Genomic DNA, 24,876 nt, shown 5'->3' with positions numbered 1-24,876 from the left:
TATTTAACCGACCCATAAATCGTTCTAATTGTTCAACCGTGCCCTCCCAGATGAACCAGATGTCATCTATGTACCTGATCCAATTCTGGACCAGGTACACGGACTCATCTGGCTCAGTCTGGAAGATCTGGCGCTCCCAGGCTCCCAAAAACAAGTTTGCATATGAGGGGGCACATGATGCCCCCATAGCGGTTCCTTGTGTTTGCAGAAATGTCTCCCCCTTAAACATAAAACAATTATGTTTAAGAATGTAATTAAGTAGGAGGAGGATCAGTTCTACAAGTTTTGGGTCCAAGTTGCTAGATTGTAGAAAAAATTCTACAGCCGAGATTCCATCCTGATGCCTAATTGAGGAATATAAAGCTTCCACGTCCGTGGTTACCATCAGAGCCTGTGTTCCGATGTTAAGGTTATCTAGTCTCTGAAGGGCTGCAGTCGTATCTTTAATGTGAGAGGGAAGTGTGAAAACTAGCGGTTGAAGATAATACTCAATTAAATCACATACCCTCTCACATAAACCCCCATTCCCAGATACGATTGGACGTCCTGGGGGGTTTTCCTGATTTTTGTGCAGTTTGGGAATAATGTAGAATGTTGGCATTCTGGGATTGGATATTAGTAGAGAGTCCATGACCTTCTTAGGGATTGTTCCTTCTTGAAAGGCTTTATCCAGAATGTCATGAAGCTCTGCTTGATATTTAGATAGTGGATTATAAGTTAGTTTCTTATAGTTGTTAGTATTCCTAAGAATTTTATAGGCCTGTGTTTCCTACTGGTCATTGGGCCAGATAACCAAATTCCCGCCTTTGTCGGCGGGTTTAATGGTTACATCTGGCAGACACTGTAGTTCTTTTAATGCTCTCCTCTCAGAATAACTGAGATTGGAGGACCGATGAACATTACTCGCCAAGCTTTCTATGTCACCACTAACTAGTTTGACAAAAATATCCACCGCTGGACATGAGCTAAAAGGTGGGAATTTTTTCGATTTGGGGTATAGATGTTTTGGAAATTGTACCGCCATTGATGTCCCCTCTGATCGATCGTCAATAGAGGGTTCATCAGTGGATGAGGGTTCCTCAATTAATGGTGTACTTACATTGTCAAAATCATCAGTGTCACCTTCCATGGCCAGAGAATTTAGAGCTGATAATGCTTCTTGCTCTTTTTCGGAGCCATATACTTCTCCAGTATTGGAATGATGGAAAAACCGTTTTAATAAAATCTTTCTGGCAAATAAATGCAAGTCTTTGACAGCAGTGAATTTATCAAGGTTGCTGGAAGGTGAGAATGACAATCCCCTCTCCAGTACCTTGTTTTGACAATCTGTGAGTTTATGGGATGAAAGGTTTATTACCTTAAGTTGATCATCCCGAGTGAACCCATCATGGTGGTAGATCTTGGGTTGATTCTTAGTCTTATCTCCATTTCTCGTTCTCATGTATCTCTTATCCCATGTTTCTACTTCATAAGCTGATGACTCCCCTTCACTGGTTGAGGCGGCGGAAGATATGGATGCATTTCTTATTGATGTTTTTTCACTTTTTTTTGGAATCTGCCATCTAAATATCTTTTTGGATTCGAAATCTGCCATATCTCGATGATATTTTTTCCCTTTCAGTTGACTGATTTCAGTTTCCCATTTCACGATGTCTTTATCCAATGTGGTAAAGAAATCTTTTAGAATTGTTCCTTCCATATCTCTGGTCATAACTTGTTGCAACGCCTCCAATTCTGAGTCCAAGGTTTTAAGAAGGATTGTGTTTTTGTCTATAATGATTTTCATGAACTCATTAGAGCAAGTAAGAGATGCCTCAATCCATCGCTTCGTCAGTTCCTCATCCTCTAAAGGAAAAGTGGGGTGGGTCTGAATCCTCAGACCTCTGGGCACTGTTTTGGAAATCAGGTAGTTCTCCATGGACACTTTCGTCCACCAGATTTTCATTTTTTTGTGTGTTAAATTTTTAAATTTTATCAAATTCTCTTTCTCAGTTGCATGGGAATTATTAAAATCATGGGAGACTCCTTGCTGAAAAATGTTAGTAGCCTTATTCCGCCAGGACAATTCCTGAGCCTTGAAATCCATTATGGTCACAAGTGACCTAATTCTGTAATAAAACAGATGATTAATCATTTACCTTAAGGTCACTCCTCAACCTCCTTTAAAGTGCCAAAACACCACTTATATAATATTTATACACAGAGACAACCGTGGCATAAATTTTGAATAAATAATCTTTATTATACTCATATTAAAATTAATACAGCAAGTGAGTCCTCAAGAGGGTTTAGCTGGACTGCTGGAGTGGGTCAATAACAGTAATTGTGGTTAGTTTACATCACGACTGTATACAAAATGATCACAATTGCTAACTGATATAATACAATACAGTAGTTTGTACATAGATTTGTATTATGCTTCCTATTAATACTATTTAGTGGTCATGTACTCCAACTGACAGTTATTAGTTGCAATCACAGTTTTAAATATTATATATCTATGGTCATTGTGGTATAGCCAAAGCTTCGCCCATGTGGTAAGAAACACTTAGTGATCAAGAAGCGGCAATGCCATGATTTATAAATTGTCCCCAGCTGCAGCGATGCTACCAGTACATTGCAACAATTCTAACTGACCACTTGTCTAGTGTTAGTTAAGTTGCTGGAAATAAGTCACCAGCAATAGCCTATGACTAATCCACACCAAGTACCTCATGCAGCATAGCCATCAAGGTGTAATATAGTAGATTGTACATAGACTAGTGCCAGTTACAACCACAGTTTTATATGTCAAGACCATGCAATGATTACCTCATAACCTAGGCCTCGCCCATGTGGCTAAGGACAACAATAGTCAACCAACAAGACCATAGCCTGTATTCTAACCATAAACATAGTAAATAAGCAGTACTGACCAATTCACAGCAAGTCCAGGCAAACACCAGTCCCTACGCGCGTTTCACCTCTTCTTCAGGGGACGTGTGATGGACTATGTGCAGGCTAGGTATATATAGTGTATTATATTGGTCTTAATTAGAAAAGGAGGAACTTCCTGCAATTGGCTTGGCCAGAATCAAGGCTTGCCATTGGAGGAGTTAGATGTCACTCAATAGCCCAGTTGCATTCTGGCCCATACACAGCTGTAGATACTACATATGATTCCCATTTAATCCAGCCGCCAGTGATCGCATGCCGTGCTACCGCCAACGAGACATGTCTCTTAGCAACAAAGAACGTCATATCCGATGACGCTAACAAGAGCCCAGTTAACTGCGTTGTGATAAGCCTACGTCACTGAGACACATTCCTCAGTAGTGAAGGCACGCCCCAACCTAGGACGTTAGTAGGGGGGGGCGGAGTCAACCACGTCACAGGAAGTGACGTTTGTTTATGGAAGAGTCCGCCCAACCCATGCACGTCATCCGTGAGTTCGCGCAATCGTATGGTGCCGTCCCATCATAGCGGCCGCTAGTGGAGGACAGAGACAGACAGTCCATCCACATCACAGCACAAGGCGTCTGGTCCCGGCAAGGTCCGCCCCTCACCTTCGTGTCATCAGACAGGACGCATATCATTAGAGCAACCACGACCAATGTTAGATCCTAACATCTAATCAATGTTATGTCAGTCCGCCTGTCCAACGCGACCACAGTGGCAGTGGATCTCCAACCAGAGGGCACTTATCCCATGCGAACCAGCTCAGCTCATGCCATCACCGGCACACACTCGGGGTCAGTCAGCATGACGGCGACAAAACTCACAGCCTCGGCCACGCGTCCATATAGATCTGACACCCAATTACAGGCAAGCACCATAGTTCATCCCTTTAGATCAACAACCAGCATTCAAAATGAACAAGGGATGCATGCCCACAGATGTCAGGCCATCAACCCCGTGACATGTACAACCGCACCACCAATTCAACCAACCCCAGTGACAACAACGACATCTGTGCAAATTTAAGCCCAGAACAAACACCAGAAGCCTCACCCCTCTTCAAACTTGAATAAGCCAATCGCGGCACCCTATATCAGATTCCAGACCAATACCTATATCCAATTCCACATATCAAGATCATATTTATATTGCGACAGGAATAACCCCCATTCCAAATTAATTCACATCCATCCAAAAGTGTCAATAACATTCCATTTGGTCATGGATGGTGTTCAACAATGTGATTCCAGATTTATGCAGTGTAGGTGGTGTCGCCAGATTGAGCGTCCCCAAGTGGCAGCAACCACCCACTACTACTCTAAGGTTTTAATGGCGTGGTAGTCCCGAAGGACTCCAGAGCCACCTCCCCCACCCGGCCCATAGGGGCCGGGTGAGGGAGGGGCATCCAGACTCCATCAGGGCATCCACGCTCCACCTTAATTCTACATATGACCAAAGAAAAAGGAGTCAATTATTACACTTATACTACCATGCCTACATATATCCCCAATTTGTGCAATACAGTGCAATACAAATCAAAAGAAAGGATGTAATTCTTGACGTAGAATTTTTTCATAAATTCTTCTTGCTCAGATATGGTTGTATTTTCTTGATCCCATTTTGTCATCATGAATTTTCCTTATTCAAATATGGTTACTTCCTCACCATCCCAATTTATTATCATGTGGATGAATGGACCAGGTATCTATAGATCTTTAAATAAAAGCATAGAATGTTAATATAATTCCTTCAATTTCATTTACACAACTTGTCAGTCACCTTAATGATTCCTAGTTCCATACCCAGCCTGCACAGAATTATTACATTAAAATAATAATAATAAAATTGTTAAAAAATTACATTTAAATCCCATGCAACCTACAGAAAGGAACTGAATCCAAAATGCTCATTTAGTCCGACGGGAGCAACCGTACCCAATGTGTAGATCCACCTACTTTCCAATTTACTTAGAACAGTGCCCAGATCACCACCTCTCAAGTCCGTTTTTACTTGGTCAATGGCTTTGATTTTTAAAGAGGTAGGATTGGAGTCATGGTACTTTTTATAGTGTCTTGGTAGGGTTTTAAGATGTTCTGTGTCCTGTGCTGTTTTAGATTTTTCTATGTCACGGACGTGTTCACGTACCCGAATTTTTAGCTCTCGACTAGTGAGGCCAACATAATACTTACCACATCCACACTCCGCTTGATAAACCACATTTTTTGATGAACAGGTCAAGTGTGGTCTGCTGGTATATTCTTTTGAGTCTTTCAGACCAAAGAATGTTTTAGACTTAACCATATTCAGGCATCCTTTACACAACCCACATGGGAAAAACCCAGGAGAAAGTTGCGGATGGAGTTTCTTTTGGTGACCCTGATAGCAGCTATGGACCAAAAGGTCTTTCAAGTTTTTAGACCGTTGTGCTGTGATCAAAGGACGATCTGGTAGACATTTTCTCAGAATTGGATCAACCATTAGAACACTCCAATGTTTTTGAAGAATCGAGTGTAAATCATACCACCTGCTGTTGAATGTGGTAATAAGTCTGACAGGATGTTCTGTCTGAGTCTCTGATGGTTGGGGGTAAAGTAATTTCTCCCTCGGGGTTTTAAATGCCCTTCTGTAGCCCTGTTTTATGCATCTCTTACTGTAACCTCTATTTAGAAAACGATTTGTCAGGTCTTTAGCTTGTAATTGAAAACTATTCGTAGAGGAACAAATACGTTTTGCTCTTAAAAATTGTGACGTGGGTATACCCCTAATTGTGGCTGTAGGATGGCAGGATTGGGCATGTAGTAAAGTATTAGTAGAGGTCTTTTTTCTGTAGACATCGGTACTAATATCTCCATTGGGAGAAGCCTGAATTCTTATGTCTAAGAACTCTACTTCACGTCCATATTTATAGGTCAAGTAGATGTTTTGATTGTTCATATTTAACCGACCCATAAATCGTTCTAATTGTTCAACCGTGCCCTCCCAGATGAACCAGATGTCATCTATGTACCTGATCCAATTCTGGACCAGGTACACGGACTCATCTGGCTCAGTCTGGAAGATCTGGCGCTCCCAGGCTCCCAAAAACAAGTTTGCATATGAGGGGGCACATGATGCCCCCATAGCGGTTCCTTGTGTTTGCAGAAATGTCTCCCCCTTAAACATAAAACAATTATGTTTAAGAATGTAATTAAGTAGGAGGAGGATCAGTTCTACAAGTTTTGGGTCCAAGTTGCTAGATTGTAGAAAAAATTCTACAGCCGAGATTCCATCCTGATGCCTAATTGAGGAATATAAAGCTTCCACGTCCGTGGTTACCATCAGAGCCTGTGTTCCGATGTTAAGGTTATCTAGTCTCTGAAGGGCTGCAGTCGTATCTTTAATGTGAGAGGGAAGTGTGAAAACTAGCGGTTGAAGATAATACTCAATTAAATCACATACCCTCTCACATAAACCCCCATTCCCAGATACGATTGGACGTCCTGGGGGGTTTTCCTGATTTTTGTGCAGTTTGGGAATAATGTAGAATGTTGGCATTCTGGGATTGGATATTAGTAGAGAGTCCATGACCTTCTTAGGGATTGTTCCTTCTTGAAAGGCTTTATCCAGAATGTCATGAAGCTCTGCTTGATATTTAGATAGTGGATTATAAGTTAGTTTCTTATAGTTGTTAGTATTCCTAAGAATTTTATAGGCCTGTGTTTCCTACTGGTCATTGGGCCAGATAACCAAATTCCCGCCTTTGTCGGCGGGTTTAATGGTTACATCTGGCAGACACTGTAGTTCTTTTAATGCTCTCCTCTCAGAATAACTGAGATTGGAGGACCGATGAACATTACTCGCCAAGCTTTCTATGTCACCACTAACTAGTTTGACAAAAATATCCACCGCTGGACATGAGCTAAAAGGTGGGAATTTTTTCGATTTGGGGTATAGATGTTTTGGAAATTGTACCGCCATTGATGTCCCCTCTGATCGATCGTCAATAGAGGGTTCATCAGTGGATGAGGGTTCCTCAATTAATGGTGTACTTACATTGTCAAAATCATCAGTGTCACCTTCCATGGCCAGAGAATTTAGAGCTGATAATGCTTCTTGCTCTTTTTCGGAGCCATATACTTCTCCAGTATTGGAATGATGGAAAAACCGTTTTAATAAAATCTTTCTGGCAAATAAATGCAAGTCTTTGACAGCAGTGAATTTATCAAGGTTGCTGGAAGGTGAGAATGACAATCCCCTCTCCAGTACCTTGTTTTGACAATCTGTGAGTTTATGGGATGAAAGGTTTATTACCTTAAGTTGATCATCCCGAGTGAACCCATCATGGTGGTAGATCTTGGGTTGATTCTTAGTCTTATCTCCATTTCTCGTTCTCATGTATCTCTTATCCCATGTTTCTACTTCATAAGCTGATGACTCCCCTTCACTGGTTGAGGCGGCGGAAGATATGGATGCATTTCTTATTGATGTTTTTTCACTTTTTTTTGGAATCTGCCATCTAAATATCTTTTTGGATTCGAAATCTGCCATATCTCGATGATATTTTTTCCCTTTCAGTTGACTGATTTCAGTTTCCCATTTCACGATGTCTTTATCCAATGTGGTAAAGAAATCTTTTAGAATTGTTCCTTCCATATCTCTGGTCATAACTTGTTGCAACGCCTCCAATTCTGAGTCCAAGGTTTTAAGAAGGATTGTGTTTTTGTCTATAATGATTTTCATGAACTCATTAGAGCAAGTAAGAGATGCCTCAATCCATCGCTTCGTCAGTTCCTCATCCTCTAAAGGAAAAGTGGGGTGGGTCTGAATCCTCAGACCTCTGGGCACTGTTTTGGAAATCAGGTAGTTCTCCATGGACACTTTCGTCCACCAGATTTTCATTTTTTTGTGTGTTAAATTTTTAAATTTTATCAAATTCTCTTTCTCAGTTGCATGGGAATTATTAAAATCATGGGAGACTCCTTGCTGAAAAATGTTAGTAGCCTTATTCCGCCAGGACAATTCCTGAGCCTTGAAATCCATTATGGTCACAAGTGACCTAATTCTGTAATAAAACAGATGATTAATCATTTACCTTAAGGTCACTCCTCAACCTCCTTTAAAGTGCCAAAACACCACTTATATAATATTTATACACAGAGACAACCGTGGCATAAATTTTGAATAAATAATCTTTATTATACTCATATTAAAATTAATACAGCAAGTGAGTCCTCAAGAGGGTTTAGCTGGACTGCTGGAGTGGGTCAATAACAGTAATTGTGGTTAGTTTACATCACGACTGTATACAAAATGATCACAATTGCTAACTGATATAATACAATACAGTAGTTTGTACATAGATTTGTATTATGCTTCCTATTAATACTATTTAGTGGTCATGTACTCCAACTGACAGTTATTAGTTGCAATCACAGTTTTAAATATTATATATCTATGGTCATTGTGGTATAGCCAAAGCTTCGCCCATGTGGTAAGAAACACTTAGTGATCAAGAAGCGGCAAAGCCATGATTTATAAATTGTCCCCAGCTGCAGCGATGCTACCAGTACATTGCAACAATTCTAACTGACCACTTGTCTAGTGTTAGTTAAGTTGCTGGAAATAAGTCACCAGCAATAGCCTATGACTAATCCACACCAAGTACCTCATGCAGCATAGCCATCAAGGTGTAATATAGTAGATTGTACATAGACTAGTGCCAGTTACAACCACAGTTTTATATGTCAAGACCATGCAATGATTACCTCATAACCTAGGCCTCGCCCATGTGGCTAAGGACAACAATAGTCAACCAACAAGACCATAGCCTGTATTCTAACCATAAACATAGTAAATAAGCAGTACTGACCAATTCACAGCAAGTCCAGGCAAACACCAGTCCCTACGCGCGTTTCACCTCTTCTTCAGGGGACGTGTGATGGACTATGTGCAGGCTAGGTATATATAGTGTATTATATTGGTCTTAATTAGAAAAGGAGGAACTTCCTGCAATTGGCTTGGCCAGAATCAAGGCTTGCCATTGGAGGAGTTAGATGTCACTCAATAGCCCAGTTGCATTCTGGCCCATACACAGCTGTAGATACTACATATGATTCCCATTTAATCCAGCCGCCAGTGATCGCATGCCGTGCTACCGCCAACGAGACATGTCTCTTAGCAACAAAGAACGTCATATCCGATGACGCTAACAAGAGCCCAGTTAACTGCGTTGTGATAAGCCTACGTCACTGAGACACATTCCTCAGTAGTGAAGGCACGCCCCAACCTAGGACGTTAGTAGGGGGGGGCGGAGTCAACCACGTCACAGGAAGTGACGTTTGTTTATGGAAGAGTCCGCCCAACCCATGCACGTCATCCGTGGGTTCGCGCAATCGTATGGTGCCGTCCCATCATAGCGGCCGCTAGTGGAGGACAGAGACAGACAGTCCATCCACATCACAGCACAAGGCGTCTGGTCCCGGCAAGGTCCGCCCCTCACCTTCGTGTCATCAGACAGGACGCATATCATTAGAGCAACCACGACCAATGTTAGATCCTAACATCTAATCAATGTTATGTCAGTCCGCCTGTCCAACGCGACCACAGTGGCAGTGGATCTCCAACCAGAGGGCACTTATCCCATGCGAACCAGCTCAGCTCATGCCATCACCGGCACACACTCGGGGTCAGTCAGCATGACGGCGACAAAACTCACAGCCTCGGCCACGCGTCCATATAGATCTGACACCCAATTACAGGCAAGCACCATAGTTCATCCCTTTAGATCAACAACCAGCATTCAAAATGAACAAGGGATGCATGCCCACAGATGTCGGGCCATCAACCCCGTGACATGTACAACCGCACCACCAATTCAACCAACCCCAGTGACAACAACGACATCTGTGCAAATTTAAGCCCAGAACAAACACCAGAAGCCTCACCCCTCTTCAAACTTGAATAAGCCAATCGCGGCACCCTATATCAGATTCCAGACCAATACCTATATCCAATTCCACATATCAAGATCATATTTATATTGCGACAGGAATAACCCCCATTCCAAATTAATTCACATCCATCCAAAAGTGTCAATAACATTCCATTTGGTCATGGATGGTGTTCAACAATGTGATTCCAGATTTATGCAGTGTAGGTAGTTTCGCCAGATTGAGCGTCCCCAAGTGGCAGCAACCACCCACTACTACTCTAAGGTTTTAATGGCGTGGTAGTCCCGAAGGACTCCAGAGCCACCTCCCCCACCCGGCCCATAGGGGCCGGGTGAGGGAGGGGCATCCAGACTCCATCAGGGCATCCACGCTCCACCTTAATTCTACATATGACCAAAGAAAAAGGAGTCAATTATTACACTTATACTACCATGCCTACATATATCACCAATTTGTGCAATACAGTGCAATACAAATCAAAAGAAAGGATGTAATTCTTGACGTAGAATTTTTTCATAAATTCTTCTTGCTCAGATATGGTTGTATTTTCTTGATCCCATTTTGTCATCATGAATTTTCCTTATTCAAATATGGTTACTTCCTCACCATCCCAATTTATTATCATGTGGATGAATGGACCAGGTATCTATAGATCTTTAAATAAAAGCATAGAATGTTAATATAATTACTTCAATTTCATTTACACAACTTGTCAGTCACCTTAATGATTCCTAGTTCCATACCCAGCCTGCACAGAATTATTACATTAAAATAATAATAATAAAATTGTTAAAAAATTACATTTAAATCCCATGCAACCTACAGAAAGGAACTGAATCCAAAATGCTCATTTAGTCCGACGGGAGCAACCGTACCCAATGTGTAGATCCACCTACTTTCCAATTTACTTAGAACAGTGCCCAGATCACCACCTCTCAAGTCCGTTTTTACTTGGTCAATGGCTTTGATTTTTAAAGAGGTAGGATTGGAGTCATGGTACTTTTTATAGTGTCTTGGTAGGGTTTTAAGATGTTCTGTGTCCTGTGCTGTTTTAGATTTTTCTATGTCACGGACGTGTTCACGTACCCGAATTTTTAGCTCTCGACTAGTGAGGCCAACATAATACTTACCACATCCACACTCCGCTTGATAAACCACATTTTTTGATGAACAGGTCAAGTGTGGTCTGCTGGTATATTCTTTTGAGTCTTTCAGACCAAAGAATGTTTTAGACTTAACCATATTCAGGCATCCTTTACACAACCCACATGGGAAAAACCCAGGAGAAAGTTGCGGATGGAGTTTCTTTTGGTGACCCTGATAGCAGCTATGGACCAAAAGGTCTTTCAAGTTTTTAGACCGTTGTGCTGTGATCAAAGGACGATCTGGTAGACATTTTCTCAGAATTGGATCAACCATTAGAACACTCCAATGTTTTTGAAGAATCGAGTGTAAATCATACCACCTGCTGTTGAATGTGGTAATAAGTCTGACAGGATGTTCTGTCTGAGTCTCTGATGGTTGGGGGTAAAGTAATTTCTCCCTCGGGGTTTTAAATGCCCTTCTGTAGCCCTGTTTTATGCATCTCTTACTGTAACCTCTATTTAGAAAACGATTTGTCAGGTCTTTAGCTTGTAATTGAAAACTATTCGTAGAGGAACAAATACGTTTTGCTCTTAAAAATTGTGACGTGGGTATACCCCTAATTGTGGCTGTAGGATGGCAGGATTGGGCATGTAGTAAAGTATTAGTAGAGGTCTTTTTTCTGTAGACATCGGTACTAATATCTCCATTGGGAGAAGCCTGAATTCTTATGTCTAAGAACTCTACTTCACGTCCATATTTATAGGTCAAGTAGATGTTTTGATTGTTCATATTTAACCGACCCATAAATCGTTCTAATTGTTCAACCGTGCCCTCCCAGATGAACCAGATGTCATCTATGTACCTGATCCAATTCTGGACCAGGTACACGGACTCATCTGGCTCAGTCTGGAAGATCTGGCGCTCCCAGGCTCCCAAAAACAAGTTTGCATATGAGGGGGCACATGATGCCCCCATAGCGGTTCCTTGTGTTTGCAGAAATGTCTCCCCCTTAAACATAAAACAATTATGTTTAAGAATGTAATTAAGTAGGAGGAGGATCAGTTCTACAAGTTTTGGGTCCAAGTTGCTAGATTGTAGAAAAAATTCTACAGCCGAGATTCCATCCTGATGCCTAATTGAGGAATATAAAGCTTCCACGTCCGTGGTTACCATCAGAGCCTGTGTTCCGATGTTAAGGTTATCTAGTCTCTGAAGGGCTGCAGTCGTATCTTTAATGTGAGAGGGAAGTGTGAAAACTAGCGGTTGAAGATAATACTCAATTAAATCACATACCCTCTCACATAAACCCCCATTCCCAGATACGATTGGACGTCCTGGGGGGTTTTCCTGATTTTTGTGCAGTTTGGGAATAATGTAGAATGTTGGCATTCTGGGATTGGATATTAGTAGAGAGTCCATGACCTTCTTAGGGATTGTTCCTTCTTGAAAGGCTTTATCCAGAATGTCATGAAGCTCTGCTTGATATTTAGATAGTGGATTATAAGTTAGTTTCTTATAGTTGTTAGTATTCCTAAGAATTTTATAGGCCTGTGTTTCCTACTGGTCATTGGGCCAGATAACCAAATTCCCGCCTTTGTCGGCGGGTTTAATGGTTACATCTGGCAGACACTGTAGTTCTTTTAATGCTCTCCTCTCAGAATAACTGAGATTGGAGGACCGATGAACATTACTCGCCAAGCTTTCTATGTCACCACTAACTAGTTTGACAAAAATATCCACCGCTGGACATGAGCTAAAAGGTGGGAATTTTTTCGATTTGGGGTATAGATGTTTTGGAAATTGTACCGCCATTGATGTCCCCTCTGATCGATCGTCAATAGAGGGTTCATCAGTGGATGAGGGTTCCTCAATTAATGGTGTACTTACATTGTCAAAATCATCAGTGTCACCTTCCATGGCCAGAGAATTTAGAGCTGATAATGCTTCTTGCTCTTTTTCGGAGCCATATACTTCTCCAGTATTGGAATGATGGAAAAACCGTTTTAATAAAATCTTTCTGGCAAATAAATGCAAGTCTTTGACAGCAGTGAATTTATCAAGGTTGCTGGAAGGTGAGAATGACAATCCCCTCTCCAGTACCTTGTTTTGACAATCTGTGAGTTTATGGGATGAAAGGTTTATTACCTTAAGTTGATCATCCCGAGTGAACCCATCATGGTGGTAGATCTTGGGTTGATTCTTAGTCTTATCTCCATTTCTCGTTCTCATGTATCTCTTATCCCATGTTTCTACTTCATAAGCTGATGACTCCCCTTCACTGGTTGAGGCGGCGGAAGATATGGATGCATTTCTTATTGATGTTTTTTCACTTTTTTTTGGAATCTGCCATCTAAATATCTTTTTGGATTCGAAATCTGCCATATCTCGATGATATTTTTTCCCTTTCAGTTGACTGATTTCAGTTTCCCATTTCACGATGTCTTTATCCAATGTGGTAAAGAAATCTTTTAGAATTGTTCCTTCCATATCTCTGGTCATAACTTGTTGCAACGCCTCCAATTCTGAGTCCAAGGTTTTAAGAAGGATTGTGTTTTTGTCTATAATGATTTTCATGAACTCATTAGAGCAAGTAAGAGATGCCTCAATCCATCGCTTCGTCAGTTCCTCATCCTCTAAAGGAAAAGTGGGGTGGGTCTGAATCCTCAGACCTCTGGGCACTGTTTTGGAAATCAGGTAGTTCTCCATGGACACTTTCGTCCACCAGATTTTCATTTTTTTGTGTGTTAAATTTTTAAATTTTATCAAATTCTCTTTCTCAGTTGCATGGGAATTATTAAAATCATGGGAGACTCCTTGCTGAAAAATGTTAGTAGCCTTATTCCGCCAGGACAATTCCTGAGCCTTGAAATCCATTATGGTCACAAGTGACCTAATTCTGTAATAAAACAGATGATTAATCATTTACCTTAAGGTCACTCCTCAACCTCCTTTAAAGTGCCAAAACACCACTTATATAATATTTATACACAGAGACAACCGTGGCATAAATTTTGAATAAATAATCTTTATTATACTCATATTAAAATTAATACAGCAAGTGAGTCCTCAAGAGGGTTTAGCTGGACTGCTGGAGTGGGTCAATAACAGTAATTGTGGTTAGTTTACATCACGACTGTATACAAAATGATCACAATTGCTAACTGATATAATACAATACAGTAGTTTGTACATAGATTTGTATTATGCTTCCTATTAATACTATTTAGTGGTCATGTACTCCAACTGACAGTTATTAGTTGCAATCACAGTTTTAAATATTATATATCTATGGTCATTGTGGTATAGCCAAAGCTTCGCCCATGTGGTAAGAAACACTTAGTGATCAAGAAGCGGCAATGCCATGATTTATAAATTGTCCCCAGCTGCAGCGATGCTACCAGTACATTGCAACAATTCTAACTGACCACTTGTCAAGTGGTCAGTTAGAATTGTTGCAATGTACTGGTAGCATCGCTGCAGCTGGGGACAATTTATAAATCATGGCATTGCCGCTTCTTGATCACTAAGTGTTTCTTACCACATGGGCGAAGCTTTGGCTATACCACAATGACCATAGATATATAATATTTAAAACTGTGATTGCAACTAATAACTGTCAGTTGGAGTACATGACCACTAAATAGTATTAATAGGAAGCATAATACAAATCTATGTACAAACTACTGTATTGTATTATATCAGTTAGCAATTGTGATCATTTTGTATACAGTCGTGATGTAAACTAACCACAATTACTGTTATTGACCCACACCAGCAGTCCAGCTAAACCCTCTTGAGGACTCACTTGCTGTATTAATTTTAATATGAGTATAATAAAGATTATTTATTCAAAATTTATGCCACGGTTGTCTCTGTGTATAAATACAGTTTACATTTAGTCATCACTGATGCATCAAACACTTAATAGGTCATGGTTCCAGGTATTTGTCCCCCACTAATCAAATTTCAATATCAAATTAGTCGAAAACTTCGCTCAAGGTTTCCATTTGGGTGCCTCCAATACTTCATGGAACACTATGGAGTATCACTAGATTAATAATGCTTCTTTTTACTTTTTTTTAAAGAACTTACAAGGACAGGCGAACGACGTCTACTACAGCTTAAGGATGCCCTGAATAATTAGAAGGACGTCATGTTGTAGAAGATCGACCAAAGATTGCAAATAGCAGTGATTTCATGAAAACATCAACTTCATTATTTCTCCATAAACCTACGTGTATTTTTGTATGTTACTTATATGGTCCTTATCATGGTAGTTATTTATGATACAATGGTACCCTATAAACAATAAAAATGAATATTTCCTCCACTTCTTAATCAGTTTCAGATTTTCCAAGTACCTATGTTACATGTCACTGCCGATGATGTGGCACATTCGAGAACTTCCCTTCTTACTCCTTTATGTTGTAAGCCTTTAGGTGTCTGAAGCAGTAAATGATGTTGTCAAGAACCGTCCAATGAAGATCTACGGATCTCGGTTGCACCATGGTTTGCGACATCAATATGTAACGGAACACTTTTGAAAAGGATTAAAATGCTGCAATATTCTACAAAACAAAATACCTACCTTATAGCTAATCCATTACGTGTGCTGTTACGTGTGGTGCACCATACCATTATTGTGAGGTCGGGCACCTTCTAGGTGTACGATAGAAATCACTATGTGTTTATAAAGTGTACAGTACAGACCAAAAGTTTGGACACACCTTCTCATTCAATGAGTTTTCTTTATTTTCATGACTCTAAAAATTGTAGATTCACATTGAAGACATCAAAACTATGAATGAAAACATGTGGAATGAGATACTTAAAAAAGGGTGAAACAACTGAAAATATGTCTTATATTCTAGGTTCTTCACAGTAGCCACCTTTTGCTTTGATTACTACTTTGCACACTCTTGGCATTTTCTTGATGAGCTTCAAGAGGTAGTCACCGGAAATGGTCTTCCAACAGTCTTGAAGGAGTTCCCAGAGATGCTTAGCACTTGTTGGCCCTTTTGCCTTCACTCTGCGGTCCAGCTCACCCCAAACCATCTCGATTGGGTTCAGGTCTGGTGACTGTGGAGGCCAGGTCATCTGGCGTAGCACCTCATCACTCTCCTTCTTAGTCAAATAGCCCTTATACAGCCTGGAGGTGTGTTTGGGGTCATTGTCCTGTTGAAAAATAAATGATGGTCCAACTAAACGCAAACCGGATGGAACAGCATGCCGCTGCAAGATGCTGTGGTAGCCATGCTGGTTTAGTAGGTCTTCAATTTTGAATAAATCCCCAACAGTGTAAGAAGCAAAGCACCCACACACCATCACCCCTCCTCCTCCATGCTTCACGGTGGGAACCAGCCATGTAGAGTCCATCTGTTAACCTTTTCTACAAAGACACGATGGTTGGATCTAAATATCTCAAATTTGGACTCATCAGACCAAAGCACAGATTTCCACTGGTCTAATGTCCATTCCTTGTGTTCTTTAGCCCACACAAGTCTCTTCTGCTTGTTGCCTGTCCTTAGCAGTGGTTTTCTAACAGCTATTTTACCATAAAGGCCTGTTGTACAAAGTCTCCTCTTAGGAATACTTTGCACGTTGCGACATCGCTACTGCGATATCGTTGGGGTCAAATCGAAAGTGATGCAGATCCAGCGCTGGTAACGACATCGCAACATGTAAAGCCTAGATGCGCCGATAAACAATCGCCAAAGCGTCGTAAATCGGTGATCTGTGTAGCGTCGGACATTTTCATAATGTCGCACCAATAGGAGATACGATGTTGTTCCTCGTTCCTGCGGCACCACACATCGCTGTGTGTGAAGCCGCAGGAGCGAGGAATATCTCCTTACCTGCCTCCACCAGCTATGTGGAAGGAAGGAGGTGGGCGGGATGTTTACGTCATGCTCATCTCCGCCCCTCCGCTTCTATTGGCCGCCTGCCGTGTGACGTCGCTGTGATGCCGCACGACCCGCCCTCTTAAGAAGGAGGCGCGTCGCCGGCGACGTCGCAGGGCAGGTAAGTGCGTGTGAAGCTGCCGTAGCGATAATGTTCGCTACGGCAGCAATCACAAGATATCGCATGTGCGACGGGGGCGGGGACTATCGCGCTCGGCATCGCTATCATCGGCTAGCGATGTTGCAGCGTGCAAAGTACCCCTTGATAGTTGTTCTAGAGATGAGAAGGGGTGTCCAAACTTTTGGTCTGTACTGTATGTATGTATAGTTTATTTGCATGCATAATGCATATTTGTTTGACATGAATGTGTATTTTGTAACTATATGAGATACATTTTTATATGCATTCACAATGTTTATATGTGATCATATGGAAATGTTTATGTATTGTGTAAATAAATGAGTAATGTATATACCGTACATATTTATTATGTGTGTATTTTATATATGAGTGTACAATGGCCCATTGGTATCAGTGTTCTGACCTGGTGTTGTACATTCAAAGGAAACCTGTCGCCAGATTTGGAAACTATATGCTGCGGCCACCACCAGTGAGCTCTTATATACAGCATTCCAGAATACTATATAGAAGAGCCCAGGCCACTCTGTAGAACATAAAAATCACTTTTATAGCACTCACCTAGGGGGATGGTCCGGTCATCCTTTTTAATTATTGCCATAACATTGTTCTTTAAATCTCTGAGATTTCTCCCATATAGCTTTATATTATTCATCTGTCCAGTAATGGTTCCTCCAGTCTTCCCCGCTCCGGCCAGCTCCTCCTACTCCTCTGTTGATCAGGGTAAACCCCAGAGGAAATATCTCCCAGCACAGGTGGTAGTACATGGTCAGAATATTTAGGCAATAAGGATCTTCACACCCAAAAAGGATTTTTTTGCTTGACTGATATATTATAGACGAGCAAAAGGGTAACAATGTTTTGAACCTTTGAATTTCAGGCTTCATATCTTTCCATCCACTACAGCTCTCATCATGAGATGACCTTCATTTTATAGACAATCATCTTGGCTATCTCATAAATAAATGTGACTTGCAACTATTTAGTATATGATTAGTTATGCAGATTCTTGTCATGTCACTGCATTGTTACTGTTTTGCTCCTAAAAATCGAAATTTTAATTTTTATTATTTTGTAAATCTACCTTTGGCTTTCAACACTGGCTGAAACATTCTATGCATGGTTTTGATCAGATACAAAACTGTCTCAACCAAAATCTGACTCCAGGTTACTTCTCCACGTTCCCAGTGTTGGTGTATACTGGTCAGGTGTCTTCTCCATGTTCCCAGTGTTGGTGTATACCGGTCAGGTCTCTTCTCCACGTCTCCAGTGTTGGTGTATACTGGTCAGGTCTCTTCTCCACGTTCCCAGTGTTAGTGTATACTGGTCAGGTCTCTTCTCCACGTTCCCAGTGTTGGTGTATACTGGTCAGGTCTCTTCTCCACGTTCCCAGTGTTGGTGTAAACTGGTCAGGTCTCTTCTCCACGTTCCCAGTGTTGGTGTATACTGGTCAGGTCTCTTCTCCACGTTCCCAGTGTTGGTCTATACTGGACAGGTCTCTTCTCCACGTTCCCAGTGTTGGTGTATACTGGACAGGTCTCTACTCCATGTTCCCAGTGTTGGTGTATTCTGGTCAGGTCTCTTCTCTATGTTCCCAGTGTTGGTGTATACTGGTCAGGTCTCTTCTCCACGTTCCCAGTGTTGGTGTATACTGGACAGGTCTCTTCTCCACGTTCCCAGTGTTGGTGTATACTGGTCAGGTCTCTTCTCCATGTTCCCAGTGTTGGTGTATACTGGTCAGGTCTCTTCTCCACGTTCCCAGTGTTGGTGTATACTGGTCAGGTCTCTTCCCATGTTTCCAGTGTTGGTGTATACTGGTCAGGTCTCTTCTCCACGTTCCCAGTGTTGGTGTATACTGGACAGGTCTCTTCTCCACGTTCCCAGTGTTGGTGTATACTGGTCAGGTCTCTTCTCCACGTTCCCAGTGTTGGTGTATACTGGTCAGGTCTCTTCTCCACTTTCCCAGTGTTGGTGTATACTGGTCAGGTCTCTTCTACATGTTCCCAGTGTTGGTGTATACTGGTCAGGTCTCTTCCCCATGTTCCCAGTGTTGGTATATACTGGTCAGGTCTCTTCTTCACGTTCCCAGTGTTAGTGTATACTGGTCAGGTCTCTTCTCCACATTCCCAGTGTTAGTGTATACTGGTCAGGTCTCTTCTCCATGTTCCCAGTGTTGGTGTATACTGGTCAGGTCTCTTCTCCACGTTCCCAGTGTTGGTGTATACTGGTCAGGTCTCTTCTCCACGTTCCCAGTGTTGGTGTAAACTGGTCAGGTCTCTTCTCCACGTTCCCAGTGTTGGTGTATACTGGTCAGGTCTCTTCTCCACGTTCCCAGTGTTGGTGTATACTGGACAGGTCTCTTCTCCACGTTCCCAGTGTTGGTGTATACTGGTCAGGTCTCTTCTCCATGTTCCCAGTGTTGGTGTATACTGGTCAGGTCTCTTCTCCACGTTCCCAGTGTTGGTGTATACTGGTCAGGTCTCTTCTCCACGTTCCCAGTGTTGGTGTATACTGGTCAGGTCTCTTCTCCATGTTCCCTGTGTTGGTGTATACTGGACAGGTCTCTTCTACACGTTCCCAGTGTTGGTGTATACTGGACAGGTCTCTTCTCCACGTTCCCAGTGTTGGTGTGTACTGGTCAGGTCTCTTCTCCACGTTCCCAGTGTTGGTGTATACTGGACAGGTCTCTTCTCCACGTTCCCAGTGTTGGTGTATACTGGTCAGGTCTCTTCTCCATGTTCCCAGTGTTGGTGTATACTGGTCAGGTCTCTTCTCCATGTTCCCTGTGTTGGTGTATACTGGACAGGTCTCTTCTACACGTTCCCAGTGTTGGTGTATACTGGACAGGTCTCTTCTCCACGTTCCCAGTGTTGGTGTGTACTGGTCAGGTCTCTTCTCCACGTTCCCAGTGTTGGTGTATACTGGACAGGTCTCTTCTCCACGTTCCCAGTGTTGGTGTATACTGGTCAGGTCTCTTCTCCATGTTCCCAGTGTTGGTGTATACTGGTCAGTTCTACACATTCCCAGTGTTGGTGTATACTGGTCAGGTCTCTTCTCCATGTTCCCAGTGTTGGTGTATACTGGTCAGGTCTCTTCTACATGTTCCCAGTGTTGGTTCATACTGGTCAGGTCTCTTCTACGTGTTCCCAGTGTTGGTGTATACTGGTCAAGTCTCTTCTCCATGTTTCCAGTGTTGGTGTATACTGATCAGGTCTCTTCTCCACATTCCCACTGTTGGTGTATACTGTTTGCTCTCTTGGGGATGTATACAGCTTTTTCTTCAAATCTACCCACAAGTGTTGTATTGGGTTGAGGTTTGGGGACTGTGGGGGACAATCCAGCTCCTCTACTTCATTGTCACTGAGCCATGTCTTCCCTAATCTCGCCATATACTTCGGGTCATTGTCCTGCTGGAACAATATGTCGTCCTTTTCATACCCATCGTACTGAAGTGTACTGAGTAACTCGTCTTGTAGAATCCTCACATATAGCTCAGCATTGAGACCACCATCCATCCTGGTCAAGTATCCAATGCCTTTGCCTATAACACACCCCCATATCATCAGGCTTCCTCCACCATACTTAGCAATTTTTCGATACCTTCACCCCTTTTTTCATTGTTTCTCCCAGGCCCATTTTCCCCATCAAAACCATCTATTAACTTTATTCTCATTGCTCCAAGTCACCCATTTTCTATATTTTCCTGCCCACTTTTTACAAACTTGAGCTGATGCTCCTTATGGTGATATTGAAGTCAAGGCTTCTTCACCTTTTTTCGGGCCACCATTCCAGACTTGTGTAACATGCGTCGCTTGGGGCTTGTATGGATGTCTGTGATCTTGTCGCGGGCGGGGAGGACGCTGCGCTCACCACGCTCGGGTCCGGCGCTGCTGCTGCTGCTCGGTGGCTCGAGCGTTGGGCCGGATCCGGGGACTCGAGCGGCGCTCCTCGCCCATGAGTGAAAGGGGTGGTTGGTTGGTGTTTGGGATGTCGGTTTGTGACGCCACCCACGGTGTGTGGTGAGGTTGGGGCACCACCGCTGCTCTGTACGGAGATCCCAGGAGCGATGGCAGGGAGCTGCTGAGATGTTTTCTCCCCTCCGTGGGTAGGGGAGTTTGATGGTCCCGGGGCCCGGTGGTGGAGGTCGGAAGGTGGGTTGCGGGGCCTGGCCGGGTGCAGGGTCGCGGGGCAGCGCAGTGCCAGATGGCATGGTGGTACTCACTCAGCCAGTAATGCACACGGAGTCTCTGATGAAACAAACGGCTGGATGGATGGGTCCCACAGGCGGCTGTGGTGTTTTTTTTCCCTGACCCCAGGTTGGTAGTGTAAGTCCTTTCCTGCACCTTCGTGTACGCTCTTCCTGCGCTCCGTTTTCCAGCTGGCTCCCCAGTTCAGTACCGGTGGGCCACCGCCAAACCTCGGCTATCTACGGTTCCACCAAGACTGTCTTCCCGGCTCCCGCAGATGGCCACTACCATCTGCCTGACTGGCTACACGAGAGCCCTAGGCTCCAACCTAGGCCCCAGTCTGCGTCTGCCTCTCTGCAGACCTCCTCTCTCTTCCTCTGCCTGGACTTCACTCTTGTTTCCTCCCTCACAGACGCTGCGAGCACCGCTACCGGTGACAGGGGTAACAGGTCGGTCGGGGCGTTGGCCGCGGGCATGGGCACTGAGGTTTCAGCAGTGCCGGATGGACGGGACATCTCGTGCAGCGCTGCTCCAGGAACCAAATACTTGCAGAGTCCTGGCGTCCCTGCTTCCACAGCCGCGGTCTACTTGCAGCCAGACGCCATCCGTGCCCCCTTGGTGTTTTTCTGGCACCTCTTCTTCAGGGGCGGAGCTTCGGCTTTCGCGCCTCCACTGCTCGGGAAGACGCTCAAGCGGGGACTTTTCGCGCCCAATATGGCGGCTTCCGAAAATTTTCGGCCGGACACCTCCGCCGGGACACAAGGCGCACTTCCACCAGGCGGTAGAACAGTAGGATCCTTTTTGTGACGCCAAGTTGTCGCGGGCGGGGAGGGCGCTGCGATCACCACGCTCGGGTCCGGCGCTGCTGCCGCTGCTCGGTGGCTCGAGCGTTGGGCCGGATCCGGGGACTCGAGCGGAGCGACTCAGCCAGTAACGCACACGGAGTCTCTGATGAAACAAATGGCTGGATAGACGGGTCCCACAGGCGGCTGCGGTGTTTTTTTTCCCTGAACCCAGGTTGGTAGTGTAAGTCCCTTTTGAAGAAGCGAGGCAAAACGGCGTCACGGGTGGTGGAGCGCTCACCCAATATACCCTCTCCTCCAGGTATATAGTCCGTGATTATACTATGCAAATGTTATGTGCTGATCTTCTTAATAAAAAGATCGATTATTTAATGTATTATACATCATCTGTTGCTGGTCAGCAGATGTTATAACTTCAAACATTTATTAGAATGGCAGCACCTTATTTACAATTCACAATTATGTTGCCATTTGCTGGTTGATACAGTAGCTATATTCCAATTGGGTTTATATATACCCTAAGAAATTAATAGATATATATTGTCTCTGTTATCAGCCAGCAGTGGCTATGTATAGTGACATATATCTGTGGATTTATATGTATGTTCCTTTGAGGGTTATTAACTGGGGATGATGCGCCCCACTTTGTGGGCTCTTTTCCTGTTTTATATTTGACTTTGCAATCAATAAAGTTTTGTACTGCTAATGACTTATAATGCATTCAGTACCACTTCTTATCTGAGCATTATGGTGCTCAGATTGTAGTTTTGGCCACTACCGTCTGCCTGACTGGCTACACGAGGGCCCTAGGCTCCAACCTAGGCCCCAGTCTGCGTCTGCCTCTCTGCAGACCTCCTCTCTCTTCCTCTGCCTGGACTTGTCTGGACTTGTTTCCTGCCTCGGACCAGCTAAACTCCTCGGTGGGCGTGCCCATCTGCCTGACTCTGCCCACCTGGTGTGTCTGTCTGAACCCGAGGGAAGAAATCAGGTCTCACTGGGGATGACTGCTGTGAACTGCTGGGGGTGGGGGTGGGGGGGTGTTGTTACCTGTGACCCCTGGCTAGTCCAGGGCACCACAATCTCACTATTATGAAGCATACGAGCGGCCTCCACTGCCGGATTTGTCACCAGAACTGATAGACCTTCTGATGAGCCAACTTGTTGACTCCGATATTTTGCCTGGGCGTCTCCTCTTGGCTTTTGAATGGATGGACGGATTTCATTTCATATTCTTCCAACTGTTATGGCCTCACATGATGCAGTTTGGCAATTTTGTTGGCCGAGAGACCATTATCGATGAGCTGGATGAGGCTGTTTCTCTTTTCTTGGGAATTCTTCTTCATGGCTGTTCCTCGATTCGATCTAGTGACCGGTCACTTGGGAATCTTTGATCTTATACTTCGCTGTTCAGTGCTTCTAAGAACTGACACTTTCTGCTCTGCTACATTACCAAGTTTTCTATATTGTGCCATTTTCTGGACCTTGCTTCGTGAACTTTTGCTCGCTTTGTTACTGGCTTACTATTGGACCACTTATCTTCTGCTCTGATTGCTGTCCAGTCTCTATAGCGTCACTAATCCCTCCTGTCCACTGCACCAATATCATATTTATGTTGTAATAAAGCGACTCACTCATCTGCTTGTTGAGGTAGAGACAGGTACTGTTTCTTTTTAAATGTTGGCTGGTTTATTCCATCTTCATAACCATAAGATAAGCACAAACAGCTTCTTCCAGGTACACAGTAACAAACAAAATAGCAAGTTCACAGGGTACTGTGAGGTCTGCCCATTCAGAATAATATGTCTGTACCAAGAGTAACACTACTGGAGGTCTGCACACCTCCACACACATACACTTAACTGAACTCACAGGTTTACATTCTATCTCATGGACCATGCCCTAGGGTGGAGACATGTGAACACCCATCCCACCCATCTCTTTGACTGTTCGCAAAAACCCAACCTTGTCATGGCCTCTTAACCCTCTCAGCATTTAACATGTTGGCACCTGCTTTCAGGTTTACATCACTGAGGCTATCAATCTCAGTGATACATATCTCCCCTACAAGATTTTGCCAAGATCATCTTACACTGTGCTGCATAGAAACTGCTCTTTAACAAGAGTAACACCACTGGAGATCTGCACACCTCCTCAAACAGACATGAAAATGAACCCACAGACCTTCATTCTACCTCATGGACCATGCCCTAGGGTGGAGACATGTGAACACCCATCCCACCCATCTCTTTGACTGTTCACAAAAACCCAGCCTTGTCATGGCCTATTACCCTTCTCAGCATTTAACATGTTGGCACCTGCCTCCAGGTTTACATCACTGAGGCTATCAACCTCAGTGATACATATCTCCCCTACAAGATTTTGCCAAGATCATCTTACACTGTGCTGCATAGAAACTGATCTTTAACAAGAGTAACACCACTGGAGATCTGCACACCTCCAAACACACACACCTAAAATGTCCACCCATTCAGAATAATGTGTCTTTACCAAGAGTAACACTACTGGAGGTCTGCACACCTCCATACACAGACACTTAAATGAACTCACAGGTTTACATTCTACCTCATGGACCATGCCCTAGGGTGGAGACATGTGAACACCCATCCCACCCATCTCTTTGACTGTTCGCAAAAACTCAGCCTTTTCATAGCCTATTACCCTTCTCAACATTTATCTTGTTGGCACCTGCTTCCAGGATTACATCACTGAGGCTATCAACCTCAGTGATACATATCTCCCCTACAAGATTTTGCCAAGATCATCTTACACTGTGCTGCATAGAAACTGCTCTTTAACAAGAATAACACCACTGGAGATCTGCACACCTCCACAAACAGACACCTAAAAGAACCCACAGGCCTTCATTCTACCTCA

General features: G+C 43.4%; 1 long non-coding RNA gene across 1 annotated transcript in view; it reads left to right on the top strand.

The window, feature by feature from the left end:
• LOC142256396 (uncharacterized) overlaps positions 1 to 15,983 on the top strand; it is a 31,531-nt gene extending 15,548 nt beyond the window's left edge. Inside the window, exon 3 of the long non-coding RNA XR_012727521.1 lies at positions 15,038 to 15,983. This is a non-coding gene — a long non-coding RNA (uncharacterized LOC142256396). The remainder of the gene's footprint in view (positions 1 to 15,037) is intronic.
• The last annotated feature ends 8,893 nt before the right edge of the window (positions 15,984 to 24,876 follow it).

This window comes from Anomaloglossus baeobatrachus, chromosome 11, assembly GCF_048569485.1.
Source record: "Anomaloglossus baeobatrachus isolate aAnoBae1 chromosome 11, aAnoBae1.hap1, whole genome shotgun sequence".
In the NCBI taxonomy this organism is placed as follows: domain Eukaryota; kingdom Metazoa; phylum Chordata; class Amphibia; order Anura; family Aromobatidae; genus Anomaloglossus; species Anomaloglossus baeobatrachus.
The sequence above is the reverse complement of the archived record's forward strand: the minus strand, read 5'-3'. Positions and strand labels throughout refer to the sequence as shown.